Below are 20,628 nucleotides of genomic sequence, written 5' to 3' on the forward strand. Positions count from 1 at the left end.
AGGCTCAGAAAGGTGAATGAGCTTGTCCAAGGCCGCATAGTAAGTGACAACCAGGATCCAAACGCAACATGTCTGGATCTAGAATCCCTGCTCCTATCTGCTGCACTCTGCTGCCTCGCGAACAGCAACCCTCACCGCAAGTTGTGGTTACATTCCTGAAGAGCATATGGTTAGGAAAATGGTGCTTGGCAAGATCAAGAAAGAAAGGGACATTATATAAATGTGACCCAGATGCAGCTGGGGTGTCTCTATCCTTTAAGATATAGAGAAGACGACTTTGACCCTCTGGGAAGTCCAATGTCTTCCTTGAGATTTCTGCAAATTGCTTGGGATGCGGTGGGGAGGTCGGCATTGAGTATTTACAATTTCATGGTCACCTATGGCTCTGAGCTCCTACTTCTATTGACTTAGTTCAGTCCACGGATTGTGGGTCCATTCTATACTTCCAGCACTGCCCCCATTCCCCCACGTCAATTCATATGACCCCATTCACACAAAACTTGTGCACGGCAGGCTTCAATCTAGATCAGGGGCTGGATGGGGATTTGCTGTGAACCCAGCAAACAGCTTCATGGTCAATATTAGATCACCTTGTTTTTAAAAGTCCTTGGCCACTCTTCCACTGGGGATGTTTCCCTGGTGGCAACATCGCGTATAACAACTATGCCCTGGGGCTTCCCTGGTGGCGCAGTGGTTGGAGAATCCACCTGCCAGTGCAGGGGACACAGGTTCGATCCCTGGTCTGGGAAGATCCCACATATCGCGGAGCAACTAAGCTTGTGTGCCACAACTACTGAGCCTGTGCTCTAGAGCCCATGAGCCACAAATACTGAGCCCACGTGCCACAACTACTGAAGCCCGTGTGCCTAGAGCCCGTGCTCCGCAACGAGAGAAGCCACTGCAATGAGAAGCCCGCGCACCGCAACGAAGAGTAGCCCCCGCTCGCCGCAACTAGAGAAAGCCCGCGCGCAGCAATGAAGACCCAACACAGCCAAAAATAAATAAATAAAATAAATAAATTTATAAAACAACAACAACAACAACAACTATGCCCTGGGAAATCCCTGGCGGTCCAGTGGTTAGGGCTCCGCGCTTCCACTGCAGGGGGCACGGGTTAGATCCCTGGTCAGGGAACTAAGACCCCGCATGCCGCGTGGTGCGGTCAAAAAAACCAAAACACAAAACAAAACAAAAACCTATGCCCCTTGCCATCTCACTGAATTTCTCCTGCCCTGTCCTCAACCCTGCCACCAGTTTGCCCCCAGAAAGCCCACACTATTTTTATTTTTTCCAATTTTTTTCTTGTAAAATATACATAACACAAAATTAACCATTTAAACCACTTTGAAGTGTACACGTCAGTGTCATTAACTACATTCACATTGTGTGCAACTATTACCACCATGCATCTCCAGAACTCTTTTCATTTTGCAAAGCTGAAACTCTGAAACCCATTAATAATTTCCCATTCCCCCCTCTTCCCAGTCTCTGGCATTCCACTTTCTGTCTCTGAATCTGACAACTCTAGGTCCACCATATTAGTGGAATCATATAGTCTTACGCATTATTCTTCTGTATCTGGCTTACGTCACTTAGCATGACGTCCTCAAGGCTCATCCATGTTGTAGCATGTCTCAGAATGTCCTCGCACATTTACTTTTTTAATCGATGCAGCAGTTCAGCTCCTCCAGCCTCTGTTCTCAAACACTCCAGCTCCACCTTGCCCTGTCTAACCTCATTTAGGGGCTGAGCTGAACAGAAGGACTGTTCATGGAATAGGGTCCTTGCCCCTTGGCAGTTGTGGTTACAAGAGTATATCCCTACTCCATTATGAATAATTTTTTGAAATCCAGACAGTGAAAAATTCTAAAAGCTATCTGTTTCCAAAATATATCATACTTCTTGGCACAAAAGCCCTGGGTCCTTAGGTAATCCTTCTACCCCTCCTCTAATTTTTCAGGAAAAATTGCCATGAGATTAATATCTGCCCCTGCAGATTCTCATACTTTTCTTATTCCCTGGAGCGTACCCCTCTTTTAAGTTTCTTAGCCCATCCTTCAAATCTATTTATTTTGCTTTCTCCATCTCGTGTTTCCTTTTGCAACTCCCTGCAAAATGCTTGTGTCACTGCCTGGCTTTTGTACCCATTGTCACTGCATTGAAAGACAAGATGTTTCAGGCCTGGCTTCTTACCTGTGTATTTTGAGGGTAGATTGTGAACAGATGAGATCTTTCTCAGCAGCTCTGCAGTCTGTTAGGAGAAAGATAAGGGGACTGAGTTGAATCATGTGCATGTAGAAACACTGTGGAAATAAACATGTGCTATGCAAATGGGAATGGGAAACTACCATATTGCAAAAACACAGATGGCTAACCTATGGTTGCATGGGATGATCTGACCTCATTCAATGCTCACAGCCACCCGTAAAGTAGGTTTTATAGGTGGAAAATCCAAGGCTCAGAGCAGAAGCAACGTCAAAATTTACACAGCCAATCAGCAGTGGATTCAGACTCAAGGCTGTGGGCTCCTCTGTCAGTGCCCTTTACTTTCTGCCAGCTGCCATCTTGCAGGATCACCCCAAGTCCCACTTGTCTCCAGAGAAGTGGACCCTTCTCTCACTTCCAGCCACTTCACCCTCTCTTCCTTCTGGTTCCTCTTCTTCCATCTCTTAGATATGGAGTTCGGCAGGGTTTGCTGTGACTCCTTGGCCCTCTTTAAAGTCCTCCAACAGGCCTGCATCCTTTCTCCATGTTTTAAGGGAGTCACTGCTGAACCCCAGGGGGACAGCCAGCTGGGAGAATTGGAAGGTTCCAGACATCTCACAAAGCACTGGCCAGAGTCGTCACTGGCCTTCCTGGAAAGCCAAGTGGTGTCGGGCCTGCCTTCCTCGTCACCTGCACAGGGCCATCTTGACCTCAGGGCCATCTTGACCTCAGATCCTGTGCAGGTTGGAGGCCGGGCTGGTTACTGGGCTGTGGCCTGTAAGCTCTGCTTGGCTTTGCAGAGCTTCTGTGCCCTGCTTAGCAGCACTCCCTGTCTGGGCCCCCTTTTGGGCATCAAGGTGACTTCTGCTGGGTGTCAGGACCCCATGACCACTCCTGGGTCACTTCTAAATTTTCCTTGGCTCAGGCCCTGGAATTTCTCTTCTCACTACCCTCTGCTTCTCTGCCTGCCTGAAGCATGAGGACAGATTTTCCCTTCCAATCTTCTCTCCTATGGCTCTAGGTCCTCCTTGGGATCCAGTCTCCTTAGGCACTGTGAAAGCCATTGTTGGGTTTGCCCAGATGCCCCCACCCCCTTCCAGGTGGGCCTGAAACTTAGCTCCGTCCAACCAGAGTGCCCCATTCCTGGGCACAGTGAAGGATTGGATAAGCATGTGGCCCAAACCAGGCCAACCACAGTCCACCCTTGGGATTGTTTTGTTGGCTGGGAAGGAATGCTGGCTTTTGAGATGACGCCATCATCGGTCATCATTGCTCCAAGAGACAAAGCTGTGGATTCAGTCACACCTGATGGTCCTGATTTTTCCCCATCCTTCCCCATTATATGAGACAATAAAATTATTTCTTAATCGAATTGTTGATTTTTATGCACTTTTAACATAAAGCTTACTATTTTACCCATTGTTAGGCATACAGTTCAGTGATATTAAATACATGCATATTGTTGGGCTACCATCACCACCATCCATCCATAGAACCCTTTTCATCTTGCAGAACTGAAACTCTATACCCATTAAACCATAACTCCCCATTCCTTCCTGCCCCCAGCCCCTGGCAACCACCCTTCTACTTTCTGTCTCTATGGATTTGACTGTTCTAGGTACATCATATAAGTAGAATCATACAATATTTGTCATTTTGTGACTAGCTTACTTCACTTACCATAGAGTCCTCAAGATTCATCCATGTTGTAGCATGTGCCAGAATTTTCTTCCTTTTTTGGGCTGAATAATATTCCCTTGTATGTATATACTCCATTTTGTTTATCCATTCATCCATCGATGAACATTTGGGTTGTTTTGCTTTTTGGCTATTGTGGATAATGCTGCTAGGAACATGAGTGTACAGAAGAAGTTGATTTTTATGTCACATGTGACCAAAGGGATCCTGGGTAATCTAAGGGCACATAGCTAGTAAGCAGAGGCTCCAGAACTAGAATACAGCCTCATCAGACTCCAAAGCCACTGACAAGAGCCCTTGGTTCCCAAACTTGAACCATTCTCATACCCCCATCATGAATATGTTACAACTGTTCACCACCTGTACTATTCCTTCATATTTCTTTAAATTTACCTTTTTAATGTTTTTCACTTAACTGTAGTTTTGACCTCAGTGATAATATCCCTGGCATCATGGTTTTGAGGTGTTATTTATAAAAGTTTCTCACACACACAAAAATAAATAGAAATAGAAATGTTTAAAATGATAATGTTCCTCCGTGTGCCCCCTAAGTTCAACTTGTACCACCAGAGTACACTTTCCACACCTTGGGAAACGTTGACTAGAACATATAGCAGTTTGAAGATGAGAGAACCACGCTTGGGACCCTTGGCTAAAGGACACACGTGGGGGTCAGCTTCTCCATGCCCAGTTTGCTGGCCCAACAATCACCCCACTGACCGCCCTCCACTTGATGGGTGAGATGAGAATAGGCTGGAGACCCATTTTCAGCAAAACAGGGAAAGGTTGTACCCTCCCTTTTGGAGCCTTAGGAGCCCACTGTTGGGACGTCCCTCAGAAGCTCTCAAGCCCCCTTCCCAGCCCATGGCAAACCCTCAATGTAGCACCCATGACATGGCGTCCAACTTCAGGTTGGACAAGGACGGTAACAGAGATCCCACCACCTTTCCTGACTGCTCAAACCTTAGTTCTGTCTCCAGAGCCACAAAGATCAGGTCTTTCCTTCTTCCTCTGGCTTTCTAATTTTGCCCTTGTCAGAACTCTTTTATGTCTCAAACCACGCGTCCTTTCAAATATTTATACCTTTAAAAAAATTTTTTTTTGGTCTGATTGCATTAGCTAATACTTCCAGAGAATAAAGTTAATTAATAACTATGATAGTGGGCATTTTAATATTATTTAATGGGAATGCCTTCCATTTTCCACCATTGAGCATGAGTTGACTTTGTTTACATATCAAATATATATAAACTGAAATATTCACATATTCGTAAAGTTAGGTCAAGAAGTATCCTTCAACTCTTACGTGTTTAATCCACGCTGGAACCTAATGAGGTAGATTCTATTGTTAATGACAATTTTACAGATAAGGAGCTGGAAAAAAAGAAGTAACTTGCTCAAGGTCGTATAAGCAATAGGAAACCGATTCAGGATTCAAATCTTGCAGCTTGAATGGGCAGAGCCCATTCTCTTAACCCCATTCTAACTCCCCATAATAACTCCATGTGGTAGATATTAGCACAATTTTATAGATGAGAATTCAGAAGAGAGGTTAAGTGATTCATCCAAGGTCAAACAGCTGACAAGTACATCCTTCTCACAGGTTAACAGGGTGGTCTTAGAGTTTATCTCTACTGCACATTGGCTTAATTTCTTCTGCATGCTGTGTGATTTTTTTTTCTCAAATCTGTCTTCCATTTCACTGTGTTGTGTTTCTATCATGTCAGCTATACCCTTGATATTATTCTACTACATTCATTAACTCTGCAGTGGTATTATTTTTGTCCTTGTTTCTTTTCGTAGTTCTTTTCAACTCATTCTATTGCCTTGTCTGAACTTCAATCTCTTGTTTCAGAGTTCAAGTTGTCTTTAATTTCTTGAGAATGCAAAACAGTTCTTATCTAATATTTTCTTCTGTTCCTGGGTGTATCTTCTTCCAGAAATGTGCACGTCATCTTTCTTTTGCATGTTCTCCTTCCTCTGTCCCACTCCTTCCTTTTTTCCTGTAGAGTTGTTGCATAGGTACCATGTCAGTTTCTTTTGGTTTCGCTTACGTTGGATCTGGAGCACTTCTTTCCAAGCCCCTTATTTGCACAAATGGTGACTTCTTGATTCTCCTCTTTGTTTACCTGGGCCCTGTGTGCACCCTCCTCTCTGAACACTAGCTTGAGGTCTGACTGTCATTGGTTTATATTCTTCCTGTTTGCCTCTTCAGCTGCCTGGGACAGAGGGGTTGGAGAAAACTGGGTCCTGGGAAGCCAGCAAACCAACTGCGTCTCTGTTCTCTTCATCTGCAACTTTTAAAAAATAAACTTTTAACTTTAAAACTGTGTTAGGTTTACAGAAAAATTGTGAAAAAAGAGAGTATCTATATAGCCTATATCCAGTTTCTCCCACTCTTTTTTTTTTTTAATGTAACAGCTTCACTGAGATCTAATTCACACACTGTGAAGTCCACCTATTTCAAGTGTACAATTCAATAGTGTTTAGTATTCACAGAGTTGTGCAACACAATCAATTCCAGAACATTTTCGTTACTCCAAAAAGGACCTCCAGTACACATTGGCAGTCACTCTATTTCCCTCAAAGCTCCCCCTTCCCTATGCGGCCACTAAACTATTTTCTCTCTCCATGGATTTGCCTATTCTGGCCTTTTTGTATAAATGGATTCATTTAATATGTGTTTTTGTGACTGGCTTCTTTCACTTAGCATAACATTTTCAAGGATCATCCATGTTGTAGCATGCGTCAGTACTTCATTCCTTTATGACTGAATAACATTCCATTGTATGGATATACCACATTTTGTTTATCCATTCATCAGTTGATGGACATTTGGGTTGTTTCTATCTTTTGGCAATTGTGAATAGCACTGCTATGAACATTCATGGACAAGCTTTTTGTGTACATATGTTTTCAATTATTTGGGGTCTCTACCTAGGAGTAGAATTGCTGGGTCCTATGATAACTCTGTGTTAAACTTTTTGAGGAATGGCCAGGCCGTTTTCCAAAGCAACTGCAGCATTTTACATTCCTACCAGCAGTGTATAAGGATTTGAATTTCTCCACATCCTGTCAATACTTGTTATTGTCTTTTTGATCGCCATCCTAGTGGGTGTGAAGTGGTATCTCATTGTGCTTTTCATCTGCATTTCCCTGATGGCTCGTGAAGTTGAGCATCTTTTCATGTGCTCATTGGCTATTTGTGTATCTGCTTTGAAGAAATGTCTATTCAGATGTAATTTTGATTTTAAAAACAAAACTCCTGTTTTGTATATGAGGATTCTCCATCCTGTCTGGAACTTTCCTAGTTCTACAGGGGACGCCCTGAAAGGAAAGCCCACCAGACACTCTGGTTTGAGGGTCTCAGTTATTTTTGCTTTTGGTATAGACCAGCACTTTGTTAATTCCATTCTGCTAAGCCTTTGTTTGCCATCAGAGATTATTAACATAGGGTAATCAGCGCTTGCATACTTTCTTCCCAGCAGCTGGGAGAGGGTAAAAGTTCATGCTAGCAGTCTGTCTCCACCTGAGATGCTCTTTATCCCTAATGGGAGACAAGTACCAGCTGTTACAGTGCCCATGTAGGAACTTCCAAATCCACAGGCCCTTTCCACCAAACCGGGGGGTACCCATGACGTTTTAGATTTTTCTTTGCCCAACTTCTCTCATTGTACTACTTTTAAGGATCAAATCCTGTGTCCATTCCTGGAGCCTTCATTCAGTCTGGCCTAAATTGTTGCCTCCCTAACGTGAATCTTCATGAAGCATGTGGTTTTGGTTGAGACCCTTCCCAAGTTTTCTATGTGAGTAACCCATTCCTTGCAATTTTTATTTCCTTTGGGCCATTTCAGTATGCAAAAGGAAATAAAAATAGCAACAGAGATGCCATAATAGTAATTGTGTTTCAATTTTTGCTGACTTGGCTGTGAAGGAATAAAAACCTGGACAAGATTAAAGGCGTGAGGATCAACTCGGACTGAAAAAACCAAAAGCAGCCCTGCCGTCATCAGGCGGGGACAGACACAGACAAAGCCAGATGCAAAGTTAACAGAAAATGCAGCTTTTCCCTAGGTCATGCCACAGCTGAAAAATGCCATAATCACCCCCACTCTGCGTGACTGTTGCTTTCTTGCCGATGAGACCCCCAGAGCTCTGTTGCTATTTTCCTTTATTACTGGGGATACCCAATTGCTAAGCTGCCCTTGCCCCATGACAGCACCCAGCCCCTGGTTAATCGCCACGTCTCCTCATCCTGCCTCAGAAACAGTCACCAATCCAGGACTGACCCCTGCTTCCCTGGGACTCTTCCAGAACCCTTCAGGGGGAACCCAACCCTTAGAAGAGACACTCCCTGCTGGCTCTCTTTAGTCCAGAGGCATTCCACGCTCCCTCACTGACCAAGGTCAATAAGTTTGATTTTGTCCGACCACAGGCTTGTCCTTTGGGTCTGTGGCTGCTTGGAGTGTAAGAGTGGGTATTAGATTAGTGTCGCCCCGCTGTTTTTCCCATTCAGCTCAGCTTTTGTTTGCCGCCAGCAATAATTAACCCAGCGTAGTGACTGATTAGGTTCCTTCTTCCTGCCAGCGGGAAAGGAGAAAAATAGTACCTATTAGTGGCTCTCCCAGATCTGTTCACCACCTCTAGGATAGGGGTGGGTTCCAAACCTGGCTACCCACACAGGAAGGTGCACAGTCGTCCAGCCCCAACCAGGGACAGCATTTGGGTGAAGGGCCCACGACCAGTGTGCACATGCCAGGGCCTCTCCATGGAGCCAGGGAGCAACCTTGGTGGCACTTGATCCTGCCCTCGACGAGCCATCTGTCCCCACACAGTCCCTCCTCTCTTCGGGCCTCCGTTCACCCCTCAGCTCACTAAGGCCCCTTCTTCCTACTTGGACAGTCTGATCTAAGTTCAAATGATAGAAATAAGTGGGGTTCCCAGTAATAAAAATCACTATCACTCCCCTCAGTCACGCCCCAAACCAGGTCTCCTGGCTCCTAGGCCTCTCTTTCTAGAGCAGCTAGCCGTGTCCCCTCCAGACCTGTCTAGCCTAGGCAAAGTGAGGGCCCTCCACCCTGTAAGGTCACTGGACCTGGAGCTGCACACCCTGGACTAGGGGAGCGAGGCAGATGGGGAGGAGAGGAAGGCTCCAAGACAAGATGCTCCTGTGGGAGGGTCCAGCCCAGCCCACCTCTGCCCAGCTCAGCAGACCAGATTTAAAACTCAGGATCTAGGGCTCCTCTTGAAACACCAGAAGCTGTGGAAACCCAGGGTCCTTGATCCACTGGCATGAGCCCTCATTCACCATAGTCCACACCCTCATTTACAAGACTTGCCTCGTGTCTGAGAGCCCTACCCTGGACACACACACTGTCCCTTTACGGCTGCTCTAGCTTGCTCAGGTCCGCCCCTCAGCTCTCTAGCTCCCCATCCCCTTACTCGCTGTATCCACGTAACAGTGGCCTCAAGGCCCTGAGACAATGCGACAAGCTCTTGGCTGCAACAATTGCCCAAGGAGCATTTCATTAAGTCACTGAGCCCTAGAGAGGGCAAGGTTTTTTCTTTTTTTTAAAAATTTATTTATTTGTTTATTTTTGGCTGCGTTGGGTCTTCATTGCTGTGCGGGCTTTCTCTAGTTGCGGCGAGCGGGAGCTACTCTTCGTTGCGGTGTGGGGGCTTCTCATTGCGGTGGCTTCTCTTGTTGCGGAGCACAGGCTCTACACGCGTGGGCTTCAGTAGTTGTGGCACGCGGGCTCAGTAGTTGTGGCTCGCAGGCTCTAGAGCGCAGACTCAGTAGTTGTGGCGCACGGGCTTAGTTGCTCCGTGGCATGTGGGATCTTCCCAGACCACGGCTCGAACCCGTGTCCCCTGCGTTAGCAGGCAGATTCTTAACCACTACGCCACCAGGGAAGTCCCGGGGAAGGTTTTGTCCATAGTCACGGATCAGGGAAAGTTCTGAGTGAAGTGTATTCTACTGCATTCTAAATTAAGAAAATTCTCAGAGGGACTCCAATTCCATTCACTGCAATAGGTGTTGACTGACCCCCCTATTGTGTCCTGACCACATTCCAGCTCCGCAGTTACTCACTGGGTGGAAGGATAGGCTTGGTGGCTTTAGAGCCAGCTCAACTGCTCATTGCGTGACCTTCTGCAGTTAGCTCGTGACTCTGAGTCTTGGCTTCTGATTCATATGAGAACTGTTCCCAGCTAGAGCATTAGATTAATCAGTAAGTGGATTTCAATACTAGGAGCCCCAGCCCTTTTCTTTTTGCAAAGACTGTCACTTACTGGATAACTGAGGCTGTCCTGCATACAGAATTACAGGTGTGTGTTTTGTCAATTGCACGATCTCCCCTCAACTGCCTATATAGAGATTGTCTGTACCCTTTGCTAGCTGTGTGACTTTAGGCAAGTGACTCAACCTCTATGAGTCTCAGTTTCTTCATCTGTGAAATGGGAATGATAATAGCACCAACTTCATAGGGTTGCTGTAAAGATTTAGTGAGATATTAGGTGGCATGTCACAGTGCCTGGTATATAGTATGTGTTCAATAAATGTTAGCAATGTATTTCCCTACACTCAAGCACTCATTTCCAGAAATTAATCTAGAATGAAAGCCACATTACTAATACCACACCTACTTTCTTGATAACTCTTTATACAAGGGACAGGCTAACACAAGGGATCTCATGGCCACTGTCCCAATCTTCATAACTGCCCCGTGGAAGGCTCAGTCCAGAGATGGCTTTTCCTGTCTTCTACGTGATGGGTAAAGTGATGCACTAATTGTCAGACACGAAGACAGCTGAACTAGAATCTGGGTTTCCTACCCCCCAGACCAGTATTCTGCCTCCTACATCTTGCTGACCACTTGGCAAGAGGATCAGCTGAGATGGTGATTCTTTTTAAGAAGTATTTTATTATTATTATTATTATTTTTTGGCTGCGTTGTCTTTGTTGCTGCGCGCGGGCTTTCTCTAGTTGCGGCGAACATGGGCTACTCTTCGTTGCGGTGCGCGGGCTTCTCACTGCAGTGGCTTCTCTTGTTGAGGAGCACAGGCTCTGGGCGCACGGGCTTCAGTAGTTGTGGCACACGGGCTCAGTAGTTGTGGTGCACGGGCTTAGTTGCTCTGCAGCATGTGGGATCTTCCCAGACCAGGGATCAAACCCGTGTCCCCTGAATTGGCAGGTGGATTCTTAACCACTGTGCCACCAGGGAAGTCCCTGAGACAGTGATTTAGAAGGCTCTTCGAATGTCCTATGCTTTTGGGGACAACATTATGAATGTCAATTCTCACCATGCAGACAGCAAATTCAAAGAGTTCTGATAATATCATGTTTGGATGCCCAAGACTTCTTCTGTAAGTTTTTTGAGAGAAGATGATGAAAACCAAAATTTTTAATATTTGGGCTATGGTGCTTTTACACCACTGGAGAGACTAAAATGTAAACAACCTTTCTGGAAGGCATTGAAAATATATATCAAGTGCCTTCAAGATGTGGTTTTGGTACACTTTTCACTCCAGTTAACTTCTGGAAATGTCTTCTGAGAAAAATGAGGTAAACATGAAAAGATCAACCTTGTATCACTGTTTACAATAACAAAATTTAGAAACAACCTAAATTTATGGTACTAGGGGACTTGGTTAAATAAATGATCATTTGCCATACAATGGGGTACTATGTGTCATTAAAAGTAGAGATGTAGCTTGACATATTTCAGGATGGAAAGATGTCATTCTTGTTGCAGGGGCAGTAGGGAGGGGAGAAGTTACTGATGGCACACATAGTAACATCCTGTGTGTGTGTGTGGGTACAAACACCCTCCCTTACACATGCACTTCATGAATGCACATATCTGAATATGTCTGCTAAGTAGAAACACGAATTTTTTTTTTCTCAGCAGGTTTATAGATTTTTTTCTCAGCAGGTTTATAGATTTTTTTCAATAATGAGCCTATATGCCTTGTGCAATTTTTTCAAGGAGAAAAAGATCTGGGGTGCAGGCTTTGGGGATTTCTCCTCAGTGGAAGCTGGGTTCCTCCCCAGCAGTGATCCCACTCCCTAAACCTCCACCTCCACTCACACCTCCCCCTTCCCCCAAGCCCTCAGGCACCTGAAGTGATGCAGGGAGCAGGTGTTCCTCGGAGTTCCAGGTCAAGAGGCTCTGTGTCTTCCCCTCTTCCTCTGCCTGCTTGGTCATCTCAGGTGGACGGCCTGGAGGTCCACCAGGAGGTGGTTTCCACCAAGAAAGGGACCAGAGGCCAGGCTGCCCCACGGAGGCTGGCTGTTTCCGGGAATATGACAAGGCTCTGGCTGCTCCCCTAGAAGATTGGGAAGCTGAGTTTCCTGCCCTCCTTGAGATCTAGCCTTCTCCCTCTCCCTCCTCCTCTCCCTCCCCTTCCTTCTCCCTCCCCCTCTCCCTCCCATCTCCCTCCCCCTCTCCCCAAGAGCCCCAGGGCCAATAGCTGAGTCCCAACTGAAGTCATAGGCTGGAGCCCCAGGGAGGCCATCTGGGCACAGAGGACAGTCATAGTGAGGACCTCCCAGGCCACAAAGGCAAGAGAGTGAGGGTAATCTATGTAGATGATGGAGTTTAAGAAACGCTGCCCCCAAATATGGCACCTTGGCATATTGAATAGTTTAATCTGAAGGAGTCTGAGGAAACAACAGAAGCAGGAAGGTCACTCTGCCCTTCCCCCATCCTTCTCCTCTAAAGCAGGTCATAAACCCTCAAGGGAGAGGTGCCCTTATACGCAGAGGAAAGGAGCCTCCATCTCTGAAGACAAAGGGTCAGCGAGAAGAATCCTAACACACAGGCCTTACTACGTGTCCCCAGTTTCCTACACTCACCTCACAGTCCTGAACCCGCCACCCTCGCACGACTACCCACCCATCATCACCCCCGGCAGAGAAACACTAAGGCCTGTTTCTTCAGGTCTTCATATTCCTATGAAGGCTCCCATGACACATAAAACTTCTATCAAACAAATCTGCGTGCTTTTCTCCTATAAATCTGTCTTTATCGGTTTAATTTTCAGACCCAGACAGGGACCCTAAGAGTGTTGAGGAAAACGTTTCCCGCCCCAACACAGACCTGTCCCTACTGCTCCAAGGGCAAGGAGACTCGGAGCTCCAGGAGGCTTCCTAAGGTGACAGCTGTGGTGGCCCCTTGCAGGAAGGTGGCCATGGCCAGAGAAAGCTTGGCAGACCACGACAGGGCTCTGAGAGCGAGTGGGGGTTGACAGACTCTGAGCATCTGGTCACCCCATCAGGGCTCTGCCAAGCGTGGGGCAGGCGTGGACACAGCCGTGAAGTTGCACGGGCCCTGAGAACCGCCTCCAGGATAGAGACAGGCGGCCTGACACCCGGACCCTGCTCTCCATCATTCCTGTGCGACCTTTCCAAGCTAAAAGGAGTGAGGGATGTTTCCACCATTGCAATGGAAAGAGGCCTGGCCCTTGGTGCTAGTCCTAAGGCCGCTTGCTGTTGTTACTAATATTCACGATAATGACGATGAAGCTAGCACTCAGCAAGCACTTGCTGTGTATAAGGGCAGGATCTCACTTAGTCCTCACCGACCTGTGATACGGGCACGGGTATCGTCTCTCGGAGGTTCGTCACCTAGCCACATGGTGCTTAAGTGGCACAGCCAAGACTCAGGTCCCAGGTCTGTCCTACTCCAGGTTCTTAATCACTAAGACCATCACAAACACTCATTCATTCATTCACTCAAAACACAGTGTTTTAGTTTCTCCTCTACACCAGGCACTTCCTGTGACCTTCTGTGCTCAAGGGCTCCTCTGCCCCCTCCCCCTGGCCAGGTGGACGGACACACTGTATGGAGACAAGGCTGGAGGCTCCCAGACCTTGGATCTGGCCCGTCTCCCTCAGGTGCAGCTCCAGTCTGAGACAGCACTGGGGCAAGGGTCAGGAGTGGCCGGCAACATCACGCGGCCCCCGGCCTGCCTGCTAGCCAGGAGATGCACTGCCACCCTTGGAAGAGATGGGAGCCACAGAAGAAGGTGACCTCACACAAGTCCCTGCCCTCTCGCTAGAGTCCTCAGATATAAACGGAGGGGCTGGACCGGGTGATTTTGAAGTCCTCCGAGAGCCCTTGGCCAAAAGTTCTAAGCTGCTTCACCTCTCTGGGCAGGTTGGTGTCTTTTTTCCTAAGATTCTGCAAGTGTAAGATTTTTATATTTTAGCAACTAATTTTAAAATCTTATGTTTTAACACAACCTTGTAAAACAACTATACTCCAATTTAAAAATAAAGACACACACAAAAATCTTATTTTTCAATATTTTTGCATGTGAGGAAAAAAAAAAAGGACTGACCCAGCCAACAGGACATTATTAGCCTCCACTCAGTTATAAGAGCCTACCACCTCTGGTAATGAGAGGCACTGTGCTATCTTTAAATGTTGTTATTTTTCATTATAAAAAAAAAAAATCCATGCTCATTGCAAATGTTTGGAAAATAGAGAAAATTGGGAGAAGTAAAAAATAGAGTCAAGACCCCAAAGAAAACTACTAGTATTTTTTTTAACATATTTTCTCATTCTCCAAGATACGATGGTAAATAAAAGAGCAAGGTGCATTAAAATGTGTTTTAAAATCTTATGCTTCAGTTATTTCTAGAATCCCAATATCAAGTATTTCTAGGATTCTATGATTCAAAAATTCTAAGATTTCCTTATTCTAAGATTCTCTGGCTGCAGGAAGGGAGACCAAAGTCCTCTTTTCATGCCCTTGTGAGCTACCATTTGGGTAGAAGGGAGAGAGAATGGGTCATTCCATCCTCACAGCTCCCTAGGACTTGGACAGGCTCTGTAAGCGTCTCATCCATGCCCATGCCAGCCCTCCAAGGACGCCCCCGCCCACCCTCTGCACCCTTCCCCGCGACTCACTGAGGCTGGGCTCTGGTGTTTGCCTCTCAGAAGGTGTTTGGTGGGTGCTGGCAGCCCTGGAGCCTCAGCCGCCATGGCCTTGGTGGGGCCTGACCCATGAGGTGCTGGCCCAGGAGGACCACACTCTTTCCCTCTCCATTTACTCTCCCTTTACTGTGGGGACCAGAGACACCTCCAGGTGGGTGCTGCCCCACCAGAACCAAAGGTTCCAAGCCTAGAATAGGCTGGTGGACAGGGGCTCTGAGCAGACGGTGAGGACTCACCCAGGAGCTCGGCATTTGGGCTTCCCCGACGTGGGGTCCGAGGGGTGGTGGTGGAGGGGACTCTGCCGGCTGCGACCCACCTCCCCACGGAAGAACATCATCCTCTGCTGACGCGTGGGGCGGTAGAGCCGGGGCTAGGGACTGTGGGTGTGCGATGGGTGCCTTCTCTCTGCCCTTCTCCCTCCAGGCAACATCCAGAGCTGGTCTCTTCATTCCTGCCCAGCTCCCCCGGGCACCTCCGGGCAGAGCCTGCGGGAAACCCTGGCAGTGGCTGGCCAGTTCCCCCACTCCCATCACCAGCCAGGCCCTGTCGCCTCCCTGCCCCCAGTGTGTCTCTCCTGGCCCTGCCACTCCAGCCTCTTCCTCACTCTGGGTTTGAGACCCACTTGACAAAAGGAGCCACCTAGCTCTGCCATAGCCCACTGTGTGACCCTGAGAATGTGCACACTTCCTCCCTGGGCCCATCTCCCCATTCTGTAAAGTTGAGGGTCCAGAAAATTTTCAGGCTCCTTCCGAGTCCAGACAGGCTCTGACTCCATGGGAGAGAAGTGGGGTACGCTTGCAGATGGGCAGTACCCCAACTATCCCAACACAAATACGTGCCATGTCAACAAAGTCGCTAAAGCAGAGGCGATTTCTCTACTGAAACCCAGACGTCAGCGTGGGGTTCCTGCTCCTTGAGGTCCTCAACTGGCTAGACTCTCTGCGCAGAGCTTGGCTCCCTCCTCAGTATTTCTGTGACTTCCTGGAGTGTGTGTGTGCGTGGGAGGGACTGCCTGCTCAGCCCCTCATTCCTGCCCTCCCATTTCCAGGGCTGTGCTCACTCCTTTATCTTCACCCATGCATCAGTTCATTTCTCTCAATTTCCACCGAAATAAACAAAAATCCTGACTCACGCAAAGCCCTTAATTTGGACATTCCCAAAGGACTGAGGGGACAGCCACGCCAGAACAATTAAGTATTAGACGTATTAGGCAAATTGCATCCTAAAAAGCCCCCAGCCGCTCCCACCTGCCCCCGCTGCCATCTCTGTCTTTCTGGCTCCCCCCACCCCGTCTCCACAACCATTTTCTCTCCGCATTAAGGGTGCTCTCAGTGGTTACAAGGGGCCCCTTATGCAGCCTCACTTTCCTCAGTGCCCCCAGCAGCGCAGACCCACTTATCGGTGATACAAATTCTGCCGCTCACTTAGAAGGCAAGAGTGGTTCCAGTCATTTGCTTTCAGTGACATTTCTTTCGTCAGTGGTGATTGCTCTATCAAAGCCTCCTGAGATTTCTTTAGTGAGCTCCCCTAGTTACGTTTAGAACAGGATGAGATTTTCATACATTTGAATCCCAAAGATTTTTTTTTCTTTCCCACAGCACAGCGCTGAGATAAAGTGCAGTAATGCAATTCGGGCCTCAGGGAAGCGTGAGATTTATTACCCCGCAACCTGGTGGAAGCCTCATGCCAGTCGGGCAGTGCCCGGTGTGGGTGGGAAGGTCAAGGGGCCACAGGAGGAACACCCTTCCCCAGGACAGCGAGGTGGGTCCTGCGCACCCTGGAGCCCCAGCCCTCCCGAACCGGGGTGCAAGGCTGCCCCCAACATCCCTCTTCTCCCCCACCCAGCTCTGCCCACCCCCAGCAGAGGGTGCCCCGGGAACCTGGGGAGCTAGCTGGAGGGGTTGCAGGCGGCAGGCACCCCCTCTCCTCACCACTTACCCAGCAAATGCCCCTCGCCTGTCTCGGCCTGGCCCGGGGACTTAGGGCTAAGTCCCTTCACTCACCGGCCTCCTAGGGGCAGGGCCCAGACGCTCTGGGGCTGAACCCCCACTGGGGCTCACTTTCCAGCTCTGGATGCCTCCCTTGGACAGGTCCCTTTATTCTCAGTGCCTCAGTGTCCACATCTGTAAGGTGGAATAATGAAACACAGAATGAGATTATTTAGTGAAAGCACCTTGCAAACTGGCCCAATGCCAGTGTCAGACCCAAGTACAGTATATATTAGCAAAAAAAATCATCCCAGGCTCCTGGTTCAGGGCTCCTGCCCAGTATTTAGTCCCCTGTGGCTCTGTGACCCTCCGTCCCCCTGCCCATGGCATTCCAGGTGAGAAATCCTTGAACCCTCCCAGTTCTCATAGTTTGAAGGTTTCTGGGGCTCCTGCAAACATAGAGACTTGGGGGCCTACTGCCTGTGGCCCCAGCTCTGCCCCTCATATCAACCCAGATGCAGAATTTGGCTCCTGCACAAACTGTCAGGAGGAATCCAGTCATCATGAGCATTTGGGATTTCTGGAGATTTTGCAGGAGTTGTGTGGGTGGGTCCCAGGGAAGAGCTCTGCTGTTAGCCGCTGGCATTCAACCACCACTCCCCCTTTCCCCATCTCTCTCCGCCCACTGCCACCTCCCACTCAGCTCTCACGGAAGCCCCCAGATAATACCCTTGCTCACAAACCGTCGCCCCCAGCCTTCGGCAGTCTTTGTACTAGGGGACCCTTGCCTTGAATCAGCATCGCCCCAAGGGGCGTCACCAAGGGCTCACCCAACTGCCCAGAGATGGATGAACAACTCCTCCAGCTCCCTTTGCCCAGGATGGGTGCCCACCCAGCATCCCTGCGTGGCTGAAACCCTCTCTCAGCTGCGCCCTCCTTCTACCCTCTCATCCTCCACAGTGTGACCTGGCCTGTGCCCACCCCCAGCCCTCCCTGGGGGACGCGGCCACCTCCGCTCAGAGTCTCCCTGGCCGCACACAGACTTCCTGAACTTCAGTAGCCCAGAGCAGGACAGAATGCTGGAGATGTTCCTGTCCCCTCAACCATCCCCAGACCCCCTGCATCTGCTGTATGTGACCCTCACCACCACTCTCCCCTTGAGAGGCTGTAGGAATAGCTGGGGGAGGGAGGAATAGAATGGAAATGGCAGCTAACACTTACGTAGCACTTAGCTTGTGCACGCACTCTCCTAAGGGCTTTTCATGTACCACAAATACGTATGCAATGCATGCAAAAATAAACCACTTAATCCTCACACTAATCCTGTGAAATATGTATTATTTCCATTTTATAGATGAAGAAACTGAGGCTCAGAGAGGTTAAATAACTCGCCAAAGATCACACAGTGAGTGATGGAGTCAGAACTGGAAGCCAGGCAATCTGGTCTCTGCTCTTTTCCACAGGAGGCTTCTGAGCCCATACCCCCATCGTCTCCCTCACCAGGGCCTATGCTCCTCCCAACCCACATGGTAACACCTGAGCTTAGATGGAACAGAGGGTGGGAAAACCACTGGCATAAGAGGAGATGTGAGATCTGTCAGGAACATATTGCATGAGCATAGGCAAATCTTAACTCCTGGCCTGGAGGCTGCCACCACTGATTTGGTTTGGGAATAGTCATTTGGTCTCTCTGGGCTTCAGTTTCCCCATTTGCACAAGGGGGTCAGACATTTCTACACATTCTCCTGCTGCTAATCTTGTATGAACTGAAGGCCTAAGTGTCCTCTTACCGATCCAGCCAGTGGTAGGCTCCTCCTAGGAGACACGACCTCCAGCTGCAAGGCCCAGTGGGCTCCTCACCCCCTCTCCTGGCTTCCAGCTGCCTTTTGGTTTCCAGGGCCCGGTCCCTAGGAAGAATCTAGAGAGCCCTGTGGGACTTTGAAGGGAGGCAGGGAACCCACCACCTCTGTGCATCCCTGTTTATCCTGCAAATGCTGCATTTATTAAGGGCAAGTCCCGCCGTCATGGGCTCACGGTCTAGGGGGCAAACAGGCCTTATTCAGTCACCATGGAGATCAACTCACAAGTGCACCAAGTTCTCTGAAGCAGAGGTTGGAGAAACATCCTCTGAGGAAGACCAGCAGGGCCTCGGCAGCTGCGGGAAGGATTGTGGCCTTCTCCCTAAGGGCAATGGAAGCCACTGGATGGCTTTTGGCAGGGCCCCTGTGAGGCAGAACTGAACCCCCCCCCCCAAGATTTCTTTAATGTTATTATTCATCATCAGATTTTTAGGAACAATAGTAATTCCTCACTTGCTAAGCACTTTCATAGACACTTTCTCCTTTGCTCTAAACCAACCCTGTGAGTCGTTCCATATTCCCATTTTGCAAATAAGGGAGCTGAGGCTGGAAGGGAGGCGGTGGCCGGGCAGGCTGCACGTGGGGCCAAGAGCTGGTGTGGAGCCAGGCCCCATGCCTCCCTGAGTTTGTCCCAGGGGGACTCTGAGCTTGGCGGGTGCCCTGCTGCCTCCACCTCTCCGGGAGCGATGAGGCACCGCCAGCCCTGGTGGTCACCCCCTCCCAGGGAGCCCTGGTAGCAGGAACAGGGCCTTCGCCCAGCAGCGGAGGGTTTGCCGGGGCACCTCTTGCTGTCTGTGCACGTTTCTTCCAGCAGCACGCAGCCAGGAGTCCCGGAGGCCTCTGCTGAGGCCTTTTGGGAGGCAGGGGATGGAGAGAGAAAGATAAAAATAAGAAAAGAATCATGCCTCTCCTCCAGCAGCCTACAGCCTAGGGAGGCAGAGACACTGCACTCAGCGGCTCAAGGAGTGATCAGCAATTCTGATAGGGAAAAAGTATGCCCATTTTACAGATGAGAGTCTAAGGATCAGAGAGGGAAAATAACTTTTCCAATTCCACCCAGCTGGTAAATGGTGATGCTGGGAGTCAAAAGAATCCCTGTCCAATTGGGGGAGGGGAGCAGTTTTCCCCAGGAAAACAGTGCAGCGTTTTCGCAAAGATCTTGGGTGACAGAGGTCTCCCATTACCCGGGTTATGTGATTAAAACTTATTTTTTAACTGAGATATAATTTGCACACAGGAAAATGTGTGTGACAAATGTGTGTAACCACCACCAGAATCAAGATACGGAGCATCTCCAGCTCTCCACAAAGTTCCCTCATGCTCACTCCCAGTCTCCTTCCCACCCCCAGCCCTGGCAGCTAGCTACCTGTTTTCTGTCCTCAGGGTTTTATCTTTTCCAAAATCTCCTGTGAAGGGACTCACCTGGTGTGTAGTCTTTTGGGGCCTGGCTCTTTCACTTCGCAGAACGCTGTGAATATCTGTGCGTGTTGATGCGTGCATGTACATGTGAGCGGCTCACGCCTTTTTATTGTTGAGTAGTATTCCGTTGTATGGATACGCCACAGTTTATTTATCCACTCACTATTTGGTATACATTTGGGTTGTTTCCAGTTGAAGGCTATTTTGAATAAAGTTGTTAATGGACATTTGCATACAGGTTGCTTTGTGGACAAAAGTTTTCATTTCCCTTGTGTGAGTACATAGGGCAGTCGTTGCTGAGTTGTAGGTAAGTGTATTGTTCAACTTTATAAGAAGCAGTCCAGATGTTTTCCTAAGCGGCTCTACCACTTTGCATTCCCACCCAAATGTATGAGAGTTCCAGTTGCCCAGCATCCTCCCAATACTTGATGTGGTCAATCTTGTTACTTTTAGCTGTTCTAATGGGTAGGAAGTAGGATCTCTTTGTGGTTTTAATTGGCCTTTCCCTAATAACCAATGATGTTGAGCATCTTTTCCTGTATCTATTTGTCATTGTATATCTTTAGTAAAGTGTCC

The 20,628-nt window shown here is 48.4% G+C and overlaps 2 long non-coding RNA genes across 2 annotated transcripts; both read right to left on the reverse strand.

Moving 5' to 3' along the window:
• Nucleotides 1-4,014: 4,014 nt before the first annotated feature.
• On the reverse strand, nt 4,015-15,301 carry LOC133095824 (uncharacterized). The gene is made up of 3 exons (XR_009701691.1): nt 15,083-15,301; nt 12,024-12,231; nt 4,015-4,048 (listed from the first exon to the last, which is right to left on the reverse strand). It is a non-coding gene; the product is annotated as an uncharacterized LOC133095824 (long non-coding RNA).
• A 1,444-nt stretch (nt 15,302-16,745) lies between these two features.
• On the reverse strand, nt 16,746-18,916 carry LOC133095813 (uncharacterized). The gene is made up of 3 exons (XR_009701680.1): nt 18,859-18,916; nt 18,565-18,692; nt 16,746-16,969 (listed from the first exon to the last, which is right to left on the reverse strand). It is a non-coding gene; the product is annotated as an uncharacterized LOC133095813 (long non-coding RNA).
• Nucleotides 18,917-20,628: the final 1,712 nt, after the last annotated feature.

The sequence above is a fragment of the Eubalaena glacialis genome, chromosome 1, assembly GCF_028564815.1.
Source record: "Eubalaena glacialis isolate mEubGla1 chromosome 1, mEubGla1.1.hap2.+ XY, whole genome shotgun sequence".
Taxonomy (NCBI): Eukaryota; Metazoa; Chordata; class Mammalia; order Artiodactyla; family Balaenidae; genus Eubalaena; species Eubalaena glacialis.